We start from the raw sequence: 20700 nt of genomic DNA, 5'->3' as shown, positions 1-20700 counted from the left end.
TGCAAGATTTCATTACATCCTTCTTATTTCTTTATGGGTGATCACATTTTTACTCAGAAAGAATGTTAAAAATCAGGTTTGGAGTTCCACATTTTTAGATTAAAGTCTTTCAAGTCTAAACAAATGGAAATCAACTATGATTGGTATAATCATTGATATGATAAGCACTAACCAATTCTGTGGTTCAGCAGAATAACCACAGGGGATGTAAATTTATGTCTATTCACATAAAGCACTGGCAGCCAAGCGTCCAACCCACAACAGTGATATGTTCATCTTCAGAATGCCAAACCACTCTAAATTGGCATGGATGGCTATTACGAGTGCATTGAATTTGGATGATATTTTCCTCATGAGTCTGAGGACAAAGCAGATAGGAACGCTTAGCTGCATCTTCAGGCATTTCCTGCAGACGAATGGAAATACAGACGGGAACACATGGAATATATTTTCACAGAAGGTGAAAAAAATAGAGGCTGGTAAAATGAGGCCCATCTGATGTCTATTAGAAATAGTAAGCACATTTAGTAAACCTTTACAAACATTTCCAGAGGTATTGCTTCTTTATTCTTTTTTAGTTAAAAATTTTACCTTTATCAGTGCAACATAGTATGTTTTTCTTTTCTCAAAGATTACAGTCATCGTGTTTATTCTTATTAATATACAAGTTATACATATATAGTTACATCCTAATGGATCATTAACAGTCATTTCAGGTGAATAAAGTTCCTTGGCTTTCAGCCTTACATATATAGTGTACCTCAAGCATGTATTTATTGTCCGTTAATGTACAATCATCATCTGTTAAGGCTTTATTATTTTACACGCTGCAAATCTGCTGGAATGTTCTTTTGCAATATTAATCAAAAAAGAAAAACTGATGGGGGAAAGAACACTGCTGAATCTCTATTAGGGTCTAAATATCTAAAAATGAATTTCATAATGAATTGAAAATGTGTGTACTAAAGAATATTTGCTGTGGCTTATAATCTTCATTTGAGTTTGGTACTGCTATGGAACAGAGGAAACACTACTAAAGTATACAACAGAAAAATTCACTTTCTGAATTGTTTCTTTACACAAAGTTACCTACATTCTCCGTCTTCCTCCCTGACACTTCACAATCCTTTACACAGAAACACAGGTCAAACAGAGAGGTGGACTCAGCTAGTAGGTTGCAGATAAAGACCAACCCTTAGGGCAGCAAAGCAGAGCAGTGAAAATGTTGCAGCTCATCTCATATTTCTTTTCCAGACACAGTGTCAGAGTGCTTGCAATCTTGAGCAACTTTCAGTTTGTACCTGATTCATATTTTGAAGATTGTCTCCACAGAAGTTAGAGATAATTAACTTTTTTAAAATATCAGAAAGTTTATGTTCCAAAGGCCAAAGTACAGCCATGGGCAGTATCAGGTCACTGAGCCACAAAAGGTCAAATTATTTCACCCCCTGCTTTATCCGTCTGTGATATTATGAGACTATATGCAAAACATGTTCTGGCAGTAATCGAGAAAATCTTACATTAAGAGGCTTTTGCCCCTCGTTCCATTTTTAGGAAAGTTTATTTTTAATTTTCTGTATCTTGTTGTAGCATACCTGAGTTATTTTAGCCAACTGCTTGCTTTCCTTTTACAATGTGGATCACCACAATTAATTTTTCTATCAGGAAATTATCCTTCCAAATCATTTGATACCATAATATTACTCTGCTCAATGCTCTTGATCAGAATAACATTGATCTAATTATTCTAGAGTAGTTTTCAGAACAATAAAAAGGGTGAAGTAAGAAGATATTAACTTCATACAGAGCTGTCATTATGATTATTAGTGTGACTGTAGGTGTGAAGCAGACTTGCAGAGACCTACTCAGTTAGTACTCCAGATGGGTAATTCTGAGGTTGCTTGCAATTTGGAAAAGTACTATGATTGTTCATTGCTTTCATTTCCTCGTCCAAAATAAACTAAAAGTTCAATAAAAATTTGGGCTAGGGATTGCAAACAAATTCTGAAGGATTCTAACTGTACTTCCTCGATGAGTAAATACACATATTAGTCCATTGCCTCAGCCAACGACAAACAGCAGCAAGTCACACTTCATCAAAAAAGTTGATCAGAAAAAGTCCTTTAGAGCCTCACGCTAATCTTGCAATATACAGAGAACTCCCCTGTTGCAGAAAGACTTCCAGTTGGGTAAAAGATCCTTGGACCCTGGCCCACCTCCACCATCCACATAGTTCTACATTCTCCCTCTTATCACAGGAGTGTATGCCAAAGCCCAGAGAAAAGTGGAACAGCTCAGGTTGACTCATTAATGTTACAAATGAGAATGAAGCCAGCTCTTTGGACCAAGTCAGAAAAGCTGAAGTCACAAGGCAGCATTTTAATTCAGCACACACTGATTTTACTTGGTCAGATATTCACAAAATGTATGGTAACCTTTACAACAAATAACTCAATTCAAGTACTGCAGCCAGCAACATGACTCACACCAAGTCCCCATGTTCCCAGCCAGCCTCAGGAAAGGACCTAGATACACTCCGATTCTGGAGGAATATGTAGCATCCTGCTGTCCATCATGCCGTACCCACCCAGATTACATAGCACAGATATATTGATGGCCTGGGGAAGTGTGAGCCTCCTGAGACAGTGCCATGAGAACTTGGAGGAAAACAGATGATGTGCTGGTAGTAGGAGATTGCTTGTCTCCAGGACTGTGGCTGGAACATGCCTCTGCACACAAAGCACAACAAAGTACAGTGGGGACACCATGGGAGGGAATCTGGGACAGCCATTTTTTCACAATGCTTAAAATCTCCCAAGAAGAAAGACAGATGATGATAACACATAACTACTATAAGTGGGTGCAAATAAAAGTTGATTGCTATCAAGATAAAACCACATCATGCTGGTTTTCCATCACCAGCTTATTGAACACACTAGACCTTCCCTTATAAAGCTCAAGAAGGAGCCTTTCCCATATTCATTATCAGTGTCAAAACAAAGGAGGAGAATATTTTATCATTTGTTTGAAGTACAGCCCAGAATGAAACTGTTGCCTGATTCTGAACATACACTGTGCAGAACATGAGTAATCCCACTGAGATTAGAATGAAATCAGCTGTTTCCTAAAATAATGAAGTTAGTGGAAAATATAACGCATTTTTCACAACATAATTTTTTTTTGTATGTGTTTTTCATAGATCTAACCAGACATTGCTGAGCCTGCAGGGTAAATCAATCAATCAAACAAAATAACAAAAACCTTCTTCTGCATATGGGTGATGTTAGTGATTAGAGCTGACTCGTGCAGAGCTTTGTATAGGTGCACTTCCACAGAAATTTAATGTTATACAGGAGAAAGGTGGAGCTCTCCCTTCAGTTAAATGTGGAGGTTTCCCATGTGGCAGTGTGACAGCCCTTATTTGTACTTTCTTGCCTTAAACCTGGATGTGGTTAATCTTACACCATAAAAAAAAAAAATAAAAAAATGTACAAAGTACTATCCTAGTAACTTGGAACTGTCTCTGTTGTCATTTATCTCTGTTTAGGACAGGGACAACCCTAATAAAGATAGTAGGTTTTGTTCTGACACGTGAAGGAAGCATTATGTACAGCAGCTGAGAAGGTCACCTGTCAAACAGTCCCAAGTCAGTTCAACTTGCGTAAGAGATGTTTCAAATCGGACAAGGTTACCTGTATATACCTTATCAATACAAACTGTTAAAATAATTTCCATGCGTATTTTGTGGTGTAGCAATGTAGATAAAAGCATGACATAACAGTATTTAGTATGCTGTATCAGTTCACACTTTACTCTTCATGCCAGCCAAGGAACAGATTACTTTGAAAATAGTCATTAATATGAACTCATATATAATTGCAGTGCTTGCTGTGAAAGGATGAAGAGATGCTGGAGCTGAAACACCTTTCCTGGTTTACCCAGTAATTGCTCTTTGCATTATAATATTGTAAGAGCTAGAAGAGTGGGGAAAAAAAATGTGTGATGTTTTGCTTCAGAGAGCTCTTCAACTCATTTTCTTGCTGCCTGCATATGACAAAGTGCCCACCTGGCAACTTTGCTTCTGATTTATGGGAAAGGTCAGTTAATCCCAAGTAGACATTTTGCTAAATATCAAGATATCTCCCCATGTGTTTTCTCTATCTAGCTCAGAGGAAGTTGGAATCTGAAGCATTAGCAAGGCTTACAGAATAAAGTGGAGTGATACCATCTTTAATCACTATCACTCAAAGTAATTTTGCTTTCCAGTATTGAATAATTTATGGATCATAATTAAGATTATAAATTTACAGGGGTTCTCCATTTGTCACAATACTTCTCTATAGTCAGACTGATAGGATGAATATCCCATTTTCCTCTAGTGCCTGACTGCTATGCTGCCAGGCAAAAAGTGCAGGGCAGAGAAAGCATATGGGAAATAACACAGCAGTCCTTGCTAGCACTTTGCAGTTCCTCAGAGGTCACCATGAGTCTTGCACCAAAGCCAACCCCTCTTAGAAAATGTGCTTAACTTCAATGATTCAATGATTGTTTATTTTCTAAATGTAAACACTATAAACAGTTTTCTTCATGACAGAAAAAAAAAAAAAAAAGACCAACAAAAAACACCATAAAGTCACTACGAGGTGCACAAAGCAAGTGAGGAAACTTTATGAAGTTAATGCTTTCAGAAACCTGTGTGTTTATCCAATGACACAAAATAAATGGAACAGAAGTATTGACATCAACATTTTTTTAAGTAAAGGCACATTAACAAGAATGCAAAGTATAAATAAAAGCAGATAAAAGCCTGGCAATAGCCCTGAAGGAAATTGCTGAAATGTCCAGAAGCAACATACCATAACCCTTTCTATATTAAAATAGTATATCACACCTGCCAAGAGACTGAGACAAAAGAAAAAGTTATAGCAGATTTTTCAGTTTTATTTGTGTTGTTTTGTTTTTACAATTATCTGAGGCGTATAGGCCACAGTTCATGCAAGAATCTGCAGCCTGAAATATATACCAGAGAAAAGTAGGTGAATCATACATTTATTAAAGAAGAAAACTCTGTTTTTCTTCTCAGTCACATACACAGCATTCTGACTCCAGTGTAGATGGCAAATGACTCTAAGCTTAGACACAAGAATATTGTGTTGAGTAGCCAACGCCTTGCAGAGCAGGACATCCAACATGATTATTTTTTCCATTGCGTAGCCTATATGCTTTGCTAGGGCCACAAAAACATCACCATTACAGCGTGTAAGGAGAACTTCAGTCGGCCGGCAGAGCAATGATGATCCTTTTTAAAGGTCTCATCTAAAGCGCCCTGCACTATATTTGACATTAATCCTTCATTCTTTTGAAGTAAGCTGAGCTGAACTCACCAAAATGTCAATGTGAAGTCCAAAAAGGGCAGGCATATTTTTGAACAAAGAGCACAAAAAAAGTCTAAGGAATGTATAAACCTTTATTTGAATCCCATCTGTGTTTTCTTATTAAATTGTTGACAAAAAAAAAAAAAAGAGCTGTCTCAGCACTTTATTGACAATGCAGCTAGAGTAGTAGGGGAGGAAAAAAAAAAAAAAAAAAGTACAGCCAAAGCTTGTGTTCCAGGCATTCACTGGAAATATTGCATAAACCACTTAGTTGTCAACTTTCACAGCACATCTGAGATCAAAGGCACTGACTGTTTCAAGACAGAGCTTCAAAGAAACAAAACTCTGCTGTTGCAGAAAATGATCACTGCACAGTGCTTAGTCCTTCCTCAGAGAAAGAGATTTGAGGGTGAAATCCAAAAATGTAATCTTGGCTGTGTCTGGAGAGGTCCATCAGAGAGACTTTTCTTGGGGGAAAGGTGTAGGAATTACCTCAATAGCTCTGCTGTATCTTCTCCCAGTTAGTTGAACACAATACAGGGCACAGGAAGAATTAATTTCTTCACTGTCTGATGGTGCTGCAACACCTCTGGAAGGGAGGCCCAACCAAGCAAGCTGAAGCTGCTCCCATCTGTCTTTGCAACTTCCACTAAGCCCATCTCATCCAGAGCAGGATCAAGATGTTATTTCACACAGCTGTTTTGACGTCCTTTTGTTAAAATGCAAACCTGTCTTTATCACCTTATCACATAGCATATTTAATAACAGCAGAGTGGGTCTAAAGGTTCTTCCTCTTCTGTGCTGATTAAAATCCTTTTGTCTTTTCCTGAACCCTAAGTACAAAGACATACTATACTACTCAGCAAAGAATATTTTCTTCTTATGCAAACGGGTACTTTGCAGAAAGCAAATCTTTTCAATAGATGTGACAGATGGGCAAACAAGAGTTTCTATTGTACAATTACAGCAAAAATATTTAGAGATAATATAAATATTATCAAAAATATTTAGAGATTTTTTTAACAGGCAACAAAAATATTACTTTACTTAAAAACAATTTCTCTTTTGCCTCACACAAATTAAAGATGGACTTTGGCAGTCTTTTGACCATAGCAACTAAGTCTATAGCAATGTACCTAGGCTACCATTTCTAAACTTTTCATTGCTCTATTCTCTAGAGCTGATAACCAAATCAGCAGCAGCTCATGATGACACTTTTCTACTCTGAAATCTATAGACATAAGATTATCATGTCATGCATTTTAAGGACAAATGTCATATGTCTTCCAGTGTAGTTATGAGACCCAGTAATGTTGCATTTTACAGTGCTTGATGGTTTCTAAGTTTTTCAGGCATCAACTCTTCAAGTTAATTCAAGCCAGTCAGCTGTAAATTTGCCACAAGTTACTTTTAATATTATCCAGTAGATCGAAGTAAAGAGATAACAGTTCAGTTCAAAGTAAGTCTGAGGACATGTACTCATGGAATATTTGAACAAGATTAAGAAATTTCGGCACAAAACTATTTTCAGACCCCAGCTTTTCAGAGCACTTTTAGAAAGTTTGAGAAACTGTTTTACCAATTTCTGTTTTATACGACTGAAGAAATCAACAGGAGGGTCAGAAGAGCACTCTAAGGCATGCTTTGCCTATCCTGCAATTGCTCTCAATTCTTAGATACTCAATAAGTATCCAAGAAAAAATGAGTCAAGAGTTCGTCACCTAAGGTAACTGAGTATCTGACAAAAAGCCTCACTGTTTAATAACATGATAATTGTTGCCTGAAATATATGAACAAAACAAAAATGTGAAAATAATCATTGCTGCACTGTTTTCCAGCAGTTAAAACAAACATTTGCTTCATAGTTCCCTTGCTTCCATGCACACTACACATTCCACTCACATTTACAACAAAATACTCAGTTAGTGCTTTTCCGTCTCAGCAAAATAAAACCACAAGAGTACAAGACAGATGAGACAAGTTGTACTCCAAAGGTTTTGTAAAACCTATGTTTGAACTAGAAAACAAAAATTGCATGACATTTGAGGGATTTAGCCAACATAAATCCCAAGGCAGCAGTTTAAGGCAGTGTGTTAATTTGGTTGGCAACTTTAAAAGCAGTTAAATAGTAATAGGCATTAAATTAAAGAAAATGCCATTGAACTGGAAGAGCGTAATGGGCCTAAAAGATTCATTATTCTTTGGGGAAAAAGGTGTCCCTACCCCACCCCCAGCCTCCATGTAATACAATTAAAATCCTTCAATTCAAAGTCATAGTGATAGTGCAGCTACATTGCCCTTTTCTCTTGTACTTCAGTAGATGAAAAGTGATGATGAGACGATTTGTTGGGTCCTGATTTGTGAGGTCTGGTTTTTGACATCTTGTGTCCTGTATAAATAGGAGAATCCATTTTCATTTTAAAATGCAGATTTAAAAGTCTATGTGCTGCTGATGATATGAGTGAAAACTGAGTTGTGGATTTTCACGCTAGCTGAACACTCCACAGGGGCTATCAGAAATACCAGATCATTAAAGGTGAAATTCATTAATGCAATTTCTGTAAAAGCTATTGGTTTCTCATGGTCCATCTGCCCACCCTCCCAGTTTTTCTCTGCATCCATAACACCCACACACACATACACACATACCACACACACAAAGTCTAAAGTGCATTCTAAAGAAAATGCAGATATCAGTAAAATCTTCATATTTATTTTAGTTATAAGTATTCTATATCATATTTTTTTATATACATATATATGTATATATAATATAACATCATGTGTGTGTATATATAATGTAACATCAGTGTACTCACAAATTCTACCAACAACTTTCTTGAGAAGCAAAATATTTTGCACCTACCTTTCTAAAAAGCATTACTGATCAAGAAAGCACCAGCAAGAAAAATATATTTTAAAACTTCCAGTGTTATACCATGTTAACAACAGCCAGATTTGAAAGCCAGAGAGTTATGCCTTAGTGTCTCTCCTGGGACCTGGACAAGCAATAAAGTATGCCTATGGATCTCTATCAAGTCAGGTAGTAACATAATAAACATGGTTTCGTTATCATAAGTACGGTGGTATTATATTCTGGGGCATAGACTCCTGAGAATGAGATAGATCATAGTATCTATAAATCATCATTCCCAAAGTTGAATGTAATACCCAAGAGCACCACCTTCCAGAGATGATGCTTCAGGGAATGGTAGTAAGAAACATAATAGGTAGCTAAATCAAAGGATGTCTCAGCAACATACCTGCTGTCTTCAAGAATGTGTAGTACTTTTGTTTGGGGAATTATCCAAGTATATTTTGTGAGCTCAGCCAGCTTTGTGAAAATTCATTTTAGGGAAAGATGAAGGATTATTCGTCTAACCACAACTAAATGAAGTTCTTCAGGTTGCTGTAAAGCCAGCTTAGCACATAATTCAATATAAATATACCACTTGATGACATTGCAGGGAGATGAAGGAAATGAAATCCTAGGAAATATTAACTCTATGTTTGTACACATTTTTCCCACTTGCCTCTGGACAAAGATATCCTTTCTGGTCTGTAGGAAAGAGCCTTCAGCTGAGACACTCACATTTCCTGGAACTTGATGGCTATTTCTGCTGCCTATGCAGGCACAAAATTACATGCTGACATTTATACATCTTCACAGAACCTGGTGGCTACAATACCCCCATTATTAACAAGTGAGTGTCTGCTCACTAGATCTGGTTCTTAAATAAAAATACAGAATATTCACAAAATCTGTGGATGAACAGTTTCCCTCACTGTCTCCCAAGGTTTTCATTTAAAGTGAGGAGAAAGATGAACAAACATATTACATTTTGGAGGCTGATCCTTCTCTCGTAATAGCAAAGGACTGCTGAAAATTGCACAAGAGCATGAGTGGGATGGGCACACATTCTCATGAAACTCAGCTTGCTGAAGCAAGTTTCTCAAAATTCAGTTTCTTTAGGGCTCATGGGGTGTGGCAGTCCTTTTCCTATCTGAAAACAGAACTTAACGGAAATATACAAAAAGAAATACCTGGAATGCAAACAACACTGCAAGCCTTTTCCTGCCTCCTCCTCAATGTCAGAGCCCAACACATTTCTCCAGCTCATGTCTTCCGTATTAAGTATGCTACAAAGAATCCTTCTGGGCACAGCATACATTTTCAGCATCCAGCCACCAGACAGGCAGAGTGTACTCAGAGGCTTAAGGGTACAAATGTACTCAGAACGAAAAAGAGAGGAATGCATCTGTGGGGAATCATATCCTTTTATCTCTGCTAAAAATAAAGAAGAGTATAATGTGAAGAGATACTCTTCCAGCAGTGAGTGAATACTTCTGTTACCCATTATGTTAAATCATCTTCAGGAACAGAAATTTTAGTACACAAATTTCCATGTTCTGTTCTTGGCACTCACTGATCAGCGTTGTCTGCTGCTAAATGACTATTGTCATTGTTGTCAGTGGAAAAATATGACTTAGTTTACTTGGCATTTCCAGTTTGAACATCTACTTCCACTTTGTAGGATCAGAATCTTGACATTCAACTTGTGGATTGCTGATCGTATTCAGTGAGCTACCTTTTGAGTCAAACAACCCTCAGCAACTTCATAGAAAGATCAATGCCAAAAAGATTAAAACACAATGAGATGAATTATCGATTATGAAAAGTCTGTAAAAGAACTAGAGATGAAAAAAAGTATAGTCACAGACAAAGATCTCCTGGTACCCAACACCAGACTGGTTATCTATTAGCCAGAAAATTTATAAATAAATACCAACGACTTACACTCTGAATCATATAAATTCCAATTTTACTAAGGTGCTACCTTACATATAAATGCCACTTCTCATCCTGACAAAAGTAAAATTGACCCACTGAGGAAACCAGGTGCGACTTTGAAACAAAATGCACACCATATTAGAGAGGCACCTACGCACAAATTTTAATGAAGATTAAATGGAGAATAGCATTTCTCTGGGTAAGGAAACATCTCAAATTAATCTTTTACTAGCTCTTAAGCTCTGTATACCACAATGGGGTTTTGTGCTCTGTTCATAAGCAGCTGGTGGTGGCCAGTTTTCATCATAGAATAGATAGTTTAGGTTGGAAAGACCAATAAGGTCATCCTTAAGTCCAACCACAGTGATCCCATGGTCCTTGTCTGAGGGACACATGGGGTAAACGAAATAGTAATACTGCAAAGGAACAGCATTGTCCCAGTGCAGTGTAAGGAGAGGAAGTCTAGTAAGAAATTAATGGGCCAAATCTTGTTCTCTTCCTTGCACTCAAACACAAATGGGAGGAGGCCAAGGACTGGAAACAGAAGCCACAACTGGCAGGGCAGTTGCAAGCAGAAATATGTATCTCCATCTCATCCGGTAGTTAGATTAAATAAAGAGAAAGATTAAATGAGATTAAATAAAGAAGGGGCATCTATCTAGGTTGTCAGGGGCCATTCAGTAAGGAGATTGATGGTAAAAGGAATCATAGAAGGAATGGTCAAAGGAATTATAGAATATCCAAGTTGGAAGGATCATCGAATCCAAATCCTGGGTGCCAAAAGTACTACCCAAAAAATCAGACCATGTATCTGAGAGCGTTGTCCAAACCATTCTTGAATGTCGGCAGGCTCGCTGACCTCTTCCCTGGGGAGCCTGTCACAGTGCTCAACCACCCTCTCAGAGAAGAATTTTTTCCTGATATCCAGTCTGAACCTCCCCTGTCGCAGCTTCAAGACATTCCCTCAGATCTTATCTCTGATCACCAGTGAGAAGAAATCAGTGCTTGCCTCTCTGCTCCCCCTCATGAGGAAGTTGTAGACAGTGATGAGGTCTCCCTTCAGTCTCCTCTTCTCCAGGCTGAACAATCCAAGCGACTTCAGCCACTCCTCATACATCTTTCCCTCTAGACCTTTCATCTTCTTTGTTGCCCTCCTTTGGACGTGTTGCAGACTTGTGGCAGGACTGAAGGTTAAATGTACCTTTGGTTAGATTTAGCCTGCTATTACATTCTTCAGTACTATGAAAATAGTTAAATACCTTCAGGGTTAAACAGCTAGAAATACTTACATGCCTTCATCAGCTGAGGAATTACTTACGATGAGTAAAACTTATAAAGTTTCCTTAAAGATTGGAGAGCTTAAATTGCATATTCAAAGTTATTTTTCAAAAGTATCTTGTGTAATATTCATGTTTCTTTGGAACTTACTAAAATTCACTTTTGCAAAAACCAGGATTTAGCACGAGTAAGGCACTTTATAAATCACGCGTATTATAAATTAACTTCTACCCAGTGATTTCAGTCTTAAAGATAAAAATAAAATAAAATAAATAATAAATAAAATAAAATAAAATAAATAAAATGAAATAAAATAAAATAAATAAAATAAAATAAAATAAAATAAAATAAAATAAAATAAAATAAAATAAAATAAAATAAAATAAAATAAAATAAAATAAAATAAAATAAAATAATAAAATAAAATAATGTTTAGCCCAGAGAAGAGGAAGCTCAGGGGTGACCTTATCACTCTCTACAGGTACCTCAAAGGAGGCTGTAGAGAGGTGGGGATTGGTCTGTTCTCCCACGTGCCCAGTGATAGAATGAGGGGGAATGGGATAAAGTTGCATCAGGGAAGGTTTAGATTGGATATTAGGAAAAGCTTCTTTACTGAAAGGGTTGTTAGGCATTGGAATAGGCTGCCCAGGGAAGTGGTTGTGTCACCATCCCTGGAGGTATTTAAAAGACGTATAGATGTAGCCCTTAGTGATATGGTTTAGTGGAGGACTTGTTAGTATTAGGTCAGAGGTTGGACTCAGTGATCTTGGAGGTCTGTTCCAATCTAGATGATCCTGTGATTCTGTGAAAATAAAATAAAATAAGCAGTTAATCAGAGCAGTAGTGAGACCACGTAAATACTTGTATAAATATATATTTTTAGAGACTGATACCAATAACCACCAAACAACGGACTCGTAATGGTGACCAAAATATAATTGTTGATTTACTAGAGGAATAATAAGACCAAAAAAAAAGATAGAGAAATAGATCCTATAAATAATATTTCCTTGGGCTCACTTGTAGAGTGAACCGATATTGCACCATTACTCACAGAGCAATTCACAATTACTCACAGAGTGAACCAATATGTCTGTGATATTTTAAAGTAAGTTAACACTTTATAACTTGTCTGGTGAGTTTTGCCTTTTTTCCTTTAGAAAGTCTTTACTCACCATTTTCTCCAAACACCTGTTTTTCAAAAATATTCATTGAAATGTTTGGCATATTTTGTTTTCCCTGTGGTTGGTTTCCTATTCAAAATCTGAACTTCAGGCTATGATCTGACTTTTCTCCAGCTAGAACATTAAATGTTACCGGTTTTGATCCCTGGCTGAATCAATTAACTATTGTAACTTCAATTTTTATAATTATTTTTTTTAATTTGGTTGGTTACTGATCTAAATTTCACAATATGCAGTAAGCCTAAGCTCCACTGGTACTGATGCCTTTTTTTTGCAAGCTCATGGGAATACTTACAGAAAACTGGCATAACAGGAATACAAGTGATGACATTCAGTAATGAATGTTCATTAAAGGAACCTATAATGAACAATGTTTTGAGCGCACACATCCAGCATGCTGAAATTTAAAAGAATGTTTAATTCAATTCTTTCTTAGAGCTCTCTCACACTATTGGTGTAAAGTGACACAGTTCTAACATTACAAAATCTTGTGGTGGTTTATGTCACCCCAGTTAAACAAGCAGAGCTTAGACATTTCAAACAGAAGAATTTTATTTTATGGACTGTTTCATGTCATCTATGTATCTCAGCTATTCTTAGCTGGAGACTACAGAGGATTTCTGGCCATCAGCCAGCACCACTATGAATGACTATCCAAGACTAAAACATCTGCTCGTAGGCATGTCATTCAAATTATGTGCAACTTGTACAAGTTATATACAAGTGACTAACAAAGTCTAAAGTGATGCCCTAATGATGCCCCACCACCATTGCATAACTGAAGGGAAAAAAGAAAAAAGAAAAAAAAGAAAGAAAGAAAGAAAAAAAAAACAGGATGCTTCTACTGGCAGATTTCAATGGAAGGGAGCGTTCCTATTTCCTTGAAGAACACGTTTACAGTAGTCATCACACGTGAATTCCTGGAAGGTGGCAGAAGTACAATGCTATAATGAGATGCTTGGTTTTCCCAAAGCACTAAGCCAACTGCAGCACTGTAAGTAGAACTAACTACTTCAGGAAGACTTTTTGTACTCCTGAAAGATTATGTACATAAACGTGTTTAAATACAGATGTGTAAGCATGTGTTTGAAAACAATTTCAAAGGAAGCAAAAACATTGGTGGAGAAATTTAACTGATAAATTGTTTATATAGTTTACAATATTTTCACACCAAAAAACAATACATTTGGAATACTTTACTTTTATTTATAGACAAACAAAATATTCCAAATACTTTAGTATCACTGAGTATTTCAAACATTTGGGTGAAAATAACTTTTGTTAGAAATTAATAAACATATTTGTGACGTATACTGTTATAGAGAGATATTAAGCCAAGAGCATCAAGCAAGCAAAAAGCACATACAAAATAAATCAATTTGTCATTAATATTTTAACAACGGCCTCCTATTATCCTCTGCTATAATTACACTTATGAATACTAGCTGGGTGTTAAAATATACACGAGTATGTGGTAAAAAATACAAAGCATTTATTAAATCCATGGAAATGGAAAAGAAATAAAATGTACTTGCCAATGCCCAAGTTCTGTTTTTCTTGTAAGCCACAAACAAGATATATAGTTATAGAAGTATTTTGCCTCTTACAGCAGATGTTATGGATGACAAAAATTCTGGTAATAGGAGATTTTAATGGGAAAAAATAAAATAAAATAAAAATGAATTCTCTCTTTTTTTCGGAAATTTGACTTTCCCTAGAATACTAATGCTTTTCTGACTTTTGGCCAAGATAATTCTTTGCTATTCACTTGTTAAAATTAGTAAATTTTATTTATTTTATACTAAACCATATATTTTCAAGGTTTCCTCACAGCAGTTCTTGTTTGAATGCTCCATACTGCCCAGTCTCATATGGATGATATATTAACAATAGACACTAACTGCAAGATAAATAGCCTTGATAATCTAAAGAAAAAAAAAATCTCTACAAGGTCTACGATTTCCATAAACCATATCTGTTGCTGCAGTTTTTATTTAACATCTCGTTCATTTTCTCCATCAACTCAGGACTGCTAAATGTATTTTTCATTATTTTTTATATATAATTTTAAAAAAAAAGAAAAAAAGAAAAAGAAAAAAAAATGAGTATGTAGCACAGAGCGAGCCTCTAGCTATTGATCTACACAACATTATTTAGTATCATTTTTGCTATTACTATCTTAAAAAGATCTGGAGTAGAAGACAGGTGTGGTGATCTTACACTTCATCCCATCCATGAGATGGGTCCAAGGGCTTTTATTAGTCAATAAGACTAACAAAATTCCTATACTGTAATAGCAATAGCTTGCTACTTTTAACATACAACAGACTTTGTTCTGAAGGGATTACTGTCCTTGCTGGCTCTGTGCCTTAGCAAACACCCAAGGCATTCAATAATCCTTTGAAATGCACTGTTGGACATGTCTTATTGTTGGAAAGTGGATTCTTCCTTTTTATATATAAAACTTTCAGCCACATTTTATGCATACTTACATTCCATATAAATCCTGTTACGTCCTCCTTCATCATGCAAGACATGGACAGAAAGTATATTCTATCACTGGTCTAAACAATGCATGAATAATATGACAGTAGTTATACCAGTATGTATATTATTAGGCTACTCTTACTCAAATGTAAAGCTAACTCAATAAACAAATAAATAAATAAACAAATAAATGGATAAATAAATAAATAAAAGACTTTATATTGTACATACAGTTTATGGTAAAACATGTACTATGCATTCTTTTATACAAATACCAAGCATATCTTTCAACATCTGTTAAACTTCAATGTTTTTAAAAGCAATAAAGTACCACTATACTACTAGCATACTGCTGCACCACTAGTACTTAAGACTGCTATAGACTTATGTTCATATTGTACTTATGCACGTCAAGAAAAAACAGCATTTTAGTTACTCCCAGAGAAACTGTCTACAGACTAACTGCAAGTATCATTTCAGTTTAATATCTACACTCTTTCAGGAATGCATACCTTGTGAGACAGGGGCATGATCTAATATGCCTTTTCTACACTTCACTACTATCATTTTAACCAATTTTTTTAACACAGTTTAAGCTGTCTGCAGGTTTTAGGATGTTACAGATTTTCTTTTCATAAAAGTCATAAAGCTATTATATTATCAAACTCCTTTGGCTGTTCAATGCCAACAAAAAGTTAAAAGTATAAAAATACCGTGGTTTTGATAGATACATCAATATAGTATCTTTTCAGAAGTTCTAAATAAATGATAGTGAAAGGTTAGCAGTAATAAAGTGGTGTAAAAGACTCTAAAGCTTATTACAAACTAGATGACACACTGAATTTCTTTTAGTCCTAACTCTCGCTCAGCTACAAGCATTTAAAATGTAGCCGGGCCTTGCAACTATTGCAATGGACTATTGCAGTCAACTGAATCCTCAATGTATTTCAGTAGTGGGATCTTTCATTAAATGAGCAGCAGTGCTCATCTCTTAACAATATATGCTTGATAAATGCTGTTAAAAGATGTGTATCTAGTCAATAGAACACCAATGTATATTTTTAATTTTTATTAATAATCCATCTGATAACTTTGTATTGATTATATCTCTATTCAAAGCTGTCAAAGCTTTTAACCTCCCTTCTTATTATACCCGATGTGTACATTATCCACCCTGCTATATTGATTGGAAACGTGAGAGTGAGACAAGATGAATGATTTGCCATCTTTTATCTATGTATGCACTTCAAAGCATAACCTAAACACAAATATGTGGAAAAGTCCAAGAGACATCCTACCTCCACAAAAAGCAAAAGACTTTTTGCAAAAGCAAAAGACTTTTTGCTTTTTGCTTCAGTGGAGGCAGAATTTTATCCTCAATTTGTAAGAAACTTCCTGACATTAAAATAAATAAATAAATAAAAATCTAGTGACCTTTGCTGTTAAAGTTCCACTGGATGTAAGATGGCTACATGGGGGTGATCAGGCTGATAGCATCTCAGTGTTTTCTAAGGCAACATTAAATTTCAGGCAGGGTGGACAGGGAGCAGCTTCAGAATGAACTCAGAATATCTCTTTACAGATCCTGAAAAAGCATGAAATTTAGCATGACCCAGACAATAGTTCAGGGAAGTATACAACTAGCCTGGAAATTAATAATTTATCAGATACTCTTTTACTTTGGTCTAGAATATAAATGAACACATCCATGTCAGACTTGCACTGATTTTTCTCATTTTACAATAAAATGGTATTTAGTGCCTTTAAATTCAGGAGCCCCTCTTTCCTGCTTAACCTATTACCTAGTGTAACACAATCATGTGGAGCACTTTGTAAGTCACTTTTCAACCATCAATCATCCCTAAATAGTGCTCTCTCATATCAAATCAAAAGGCTAGAACAGATTTCCCTTTTTTTCCATCTCAAAGACAGTAGTAGTCAATAAAGCTGTCTACTTCAAATACAAGATTTATAGCTGTCAGGTTTTTCATACCATCTACTCCAGGTTTCTAAATGCAATATTCATATTGGTAGCAAACATGCAGCCACCTGTAGTAACATCTAATGGGATTTTCTGTGCCTAACAAAAGTCTGAATCCTATCCAGGTACCTGTTAACTGACCTGCAGAGGAAGCCTCTCATTGTATGCAGCCAGGCAGCCCTGTTTAGATAAATCAATACAAAAGAGAGAATTTGGGAGTATTTAAGCGGAGGTCCTTGAAGGATTTATATTAATCCGGTTTTGTCTCTGATGCTGCTGATTCAAAGCTTACATTATAACAACAACAAAAAAAACACTTCTGATGCTTTTTTCTATTATAATACTCAACTGAAGTCACTTAATAGCATACCACTCAGTAGGACAGTAAGGAGAATTCCCTAGCAAATCTTCAGGCAAAGCCAACATACCTTTTGATAAGTGAACAGTTATACTTACTGGAGAATAGAGCTCCTGCAATAGGGAAAAAATAAAATAAAAAAATCTGATTTAATTTCTTTCTTGAGTTGTTTGTTTGTGGATATTTTATTTTTATTGTAACTTCGCCTAATATTCTTCTATAACAAGGAAAAACTAGATCTTCTGATATAAACACATGGTCTAATAGCATAACCCCTGACAATTCAAACACAACTTCAAATCCTTAAGAGCAAGAAAGGAATCTGATTGATGACCAAGAGACAGGATTTGGGGGGGGGGGGGGGGGGGAAGGGAGGGGGGAGGATATTTTAAGCATATGAGATAGTGGTTGCCACAATTAGAAATGTCCGACCAGCTATGAGTTAACTGCTGGAACAGAGCACCACAACTTTGCAAACCAGGTCCTGAAAAGGGACCTACTACAAAATATCTAATTTCCTTACTTTCTGGGGCTCCCTTCTCAGAGGGCTTCGTCCCAGGCTGCCAGTCTGGGCACCACACAACCACTCTGGAGCTCTGCTGTCCTGGGAACACACCACAATACTGATGCAGACGGGTCCCCTCCAAATGCAGGGCTGCCATGGGCCATGAGCTCCAGCTCCTGTATCTTCACCAAGTGGGACCCAGCTGACGTGGTTGTACCTGTGGAAAGAAACTGAGGAGAGCTATGTGCATTCTGAGAAGGAAGGACAGTCCTGCTTAATGCGTCAGCTCTTTTTTGTGCAAGTGATGCAGAGGGCATGACCAAATAACTCTTGCAATCTGACTGCTGCTACTTGCCACACCAGGCCCTTGGAACTGCTGATCTCTGCTGATGCCAGACAATATAATAAATTGCACAATATTTTAACTTGTATGGCCAAGTGTTATGGCCAGGGGAAGGCAGCTGAAGCAGACAGAGCAGAAAGACTAAACCTTCTTTCAAGAGCTTAGTGTGTATAACAGACCAGATTTTGTTATTTGCCACAGATATGTGTTTTATTCAGTCACTTCTAATGTGTACTCTTTCACAACTTCATTCACTTTATATGAATTAAAAAAAAAAAAAAGAGCATGTATGATTTTGAGCTTATCCCTCATCCAAGTCACCATAATATACCAAGACTGCTCCCGCAAGACAAATGAAGTATCACTGCTACCTCACCATACAAGTCACCTCAGTTTGACATGATTTCAGCCAGTCAGGTCTCCTGACCATTAGTTGACATTAATGCCCTCCATTATGATGACATTTATGGTTTCCATTATTTTTTGCAGCACTCCATTGATTTTGAGATCTATAGCACCTACATGAATTGTCCTTCAAACCTCTGTCATTACTCTTGCTTGTACAATAGGTGAAGATATGCCCAATGATTCAGGATCAAATGTAATCTACCTAGCAGCTGCCTGAGAGCTGAAGAAGTAAAGGTACTGTTCTTCTCTCCACTGAAATTCAACTACCTGAAAATCTTAATACTCAAATTTTAATGAAGAATAGATGCAATGACCACTATATTATCAATCATTTTCATTTCTTGCTACTAAATATTTCAAGCTTTACAATGGCCATGCCAAAATTAGAAAAACTCTTTGGAAAATGTTACAAATGTTAGACTCAAAAGCCTCTATATAGGAACATCCAGAGCAAGAATTAATAACGTATATAAAGTGGTGTTCACAACAACTGAAATGAACCAAAGCCAAACCAAGGCAAACCAGCCTGTATTGCTGTCTAGAAGGATAAATGGGACTTTGCTAGAGGCAGGTCCCAATACAGGAGAGCTCTTGCTGCTTCCCAGTACCCCTGGCTACACTGGTTTTCCCTGACTTAGGGCTGGACACCAGATCCTTTCAGTGGTGAAGGTGAGTACAACAGCAATGGTCAACACAAAGGTTTTAATTCAGGCTTTGCTGACACCTGAGCCCAACTACACAAAAAAGCAGAGCCCATTCAAAGTTTCCAGAGAAGGACAGTCTTCTAAAATATCGTGGTTAGACCAACAGCCTTGGTGTCACAGAAAACTCAACATCTTTTAAAACGGCCTCTGTTCCCTAAGTATAGATGCCTTCACCCTCATTGGCTAAACTGCAGACCTACTGTCATAGGTCTGTTTACAATTGCCAAGGCCGAACTTGATGGCCAGGCAGTCCACAGCAGACCTTTGCTGGGTGTTGTTGTCCACCAGGGTGTCCCTCAAAGACGTGGTCTCTGTAGTATCTGCAGGGCTGGAAAGACCCTCAACCAGCACAAGCTGCCAGTATCACCCACAACTGCTCCACTGCAAATGGGGTGAGATCAGAGCAGGGAGCTGTTGGGTGCTGTTGGAAACTCAGCCAAGGTTAAGTCTAAGGAATATGTTAACCAGAAGCATCCAAATTTCTGAGTATTCATGAAACATTATCTGTTATCAGAAAGCTGCACTTATTTTCTTATTCAGAGTATTCCTCATTCTGAAAAGGACAGATGTGTTGGTATGTGCTATTACCATTGTTGATGGCATAAGTCAAATTTCCTATGATATTGTCCCAAAACAATGAAGTTTATATAAGAATAAACCAGATTCAGATGAGGCCTAGATATAGGATCTCAGCTCTTCCCAGACCTTTTATCTGTGTCCATTTTCTATGCTTTCAAGGTACTTTTATTTCTCCTTAGACAAGTCACAATGTAAATCTTTGATTGTTTATAATCTAAAGCCTTCAATAAATCCTGAACTTTAGTACAATGGTTTCTCCCTCCTCAAACCTGATAAGGAAATAATTTTAGTATACTGACTTCAGTTACCCCCCTATTTTGTTCAAAACCAACTAGTTTCATAAAACTCATCAGAAAGCCTTAATCTCCTGAATATTTTGTTATGTCATTTGTTCTTGTCATACTTTATGATGGCACAGCCCTACTCCACTGTCAAGAAATAAGTGGTGTATTTCCACAGCTTGGTAGGTAGGACAACTGCTGCCAAGGGCAACCAAGCAGTATTTGACCTCCTTCCCCAGCCCTCCTCTACTATGTGCTTCCAGAGAAGAATGTACCTTCAAAATGCTCCCACAGATAGGACAGAGCAAAAATTTTGCCTCCAAAATCAAAAAAACTGATTATACAGGTGGATAGTTCCCATAATTATAACAGCTGTATGTATGTGAACCCAATGCAGTGCTTCTAAGCCCATTTCTTCCAGTGCT

General features: G+C 36.8%; 1 long non-coding RNA gene across 1 annotated transcript in view; it reads right to left on the bottom strand.

Moving 5' to 3' along the window:
- Positions 1-4745: 4745 nt before the first annotated feature.
- LOC308185157 overlaps positions 4746-20700 on the bottom strand; it is a 58971-nt gene continuing 43016 nt past the window's right edge. The window contains exons 1-3 of the long non-coding RNA XR_013943175.1: positions 17979-20700; positions 17554-17568; positions 4746-12247 (exon numbers count right to left, since the gene is read on the bottom strand). The exon at positions 17979-20700 is cut by the window's right edge and continues 43016 nt beyond it. This is a non-coding gene — a long non-coding RNA (uncharacterized lncRNA). The remainder of the gene's footprint in view (positions 12248-17553; positions 17569-17978) is intronic.

This window comes from Anser brachyrhynchus (assembly GCF_964034855.1).
Source record: "Anser brachyrhynchus genome assembly, chromosome: Z".
Taxonomy (NCBI): domain Eukaryota; kingdom Metazoa; phylum Chordata; class Aves; order Anseriformes; family Anatidae; genus Anser; species Anser brachyrhynchus.
Note: the sequence above shows the minus strand (reverse complement) of the source record. Positions and strands in the feature narration are given on the sequence as shown.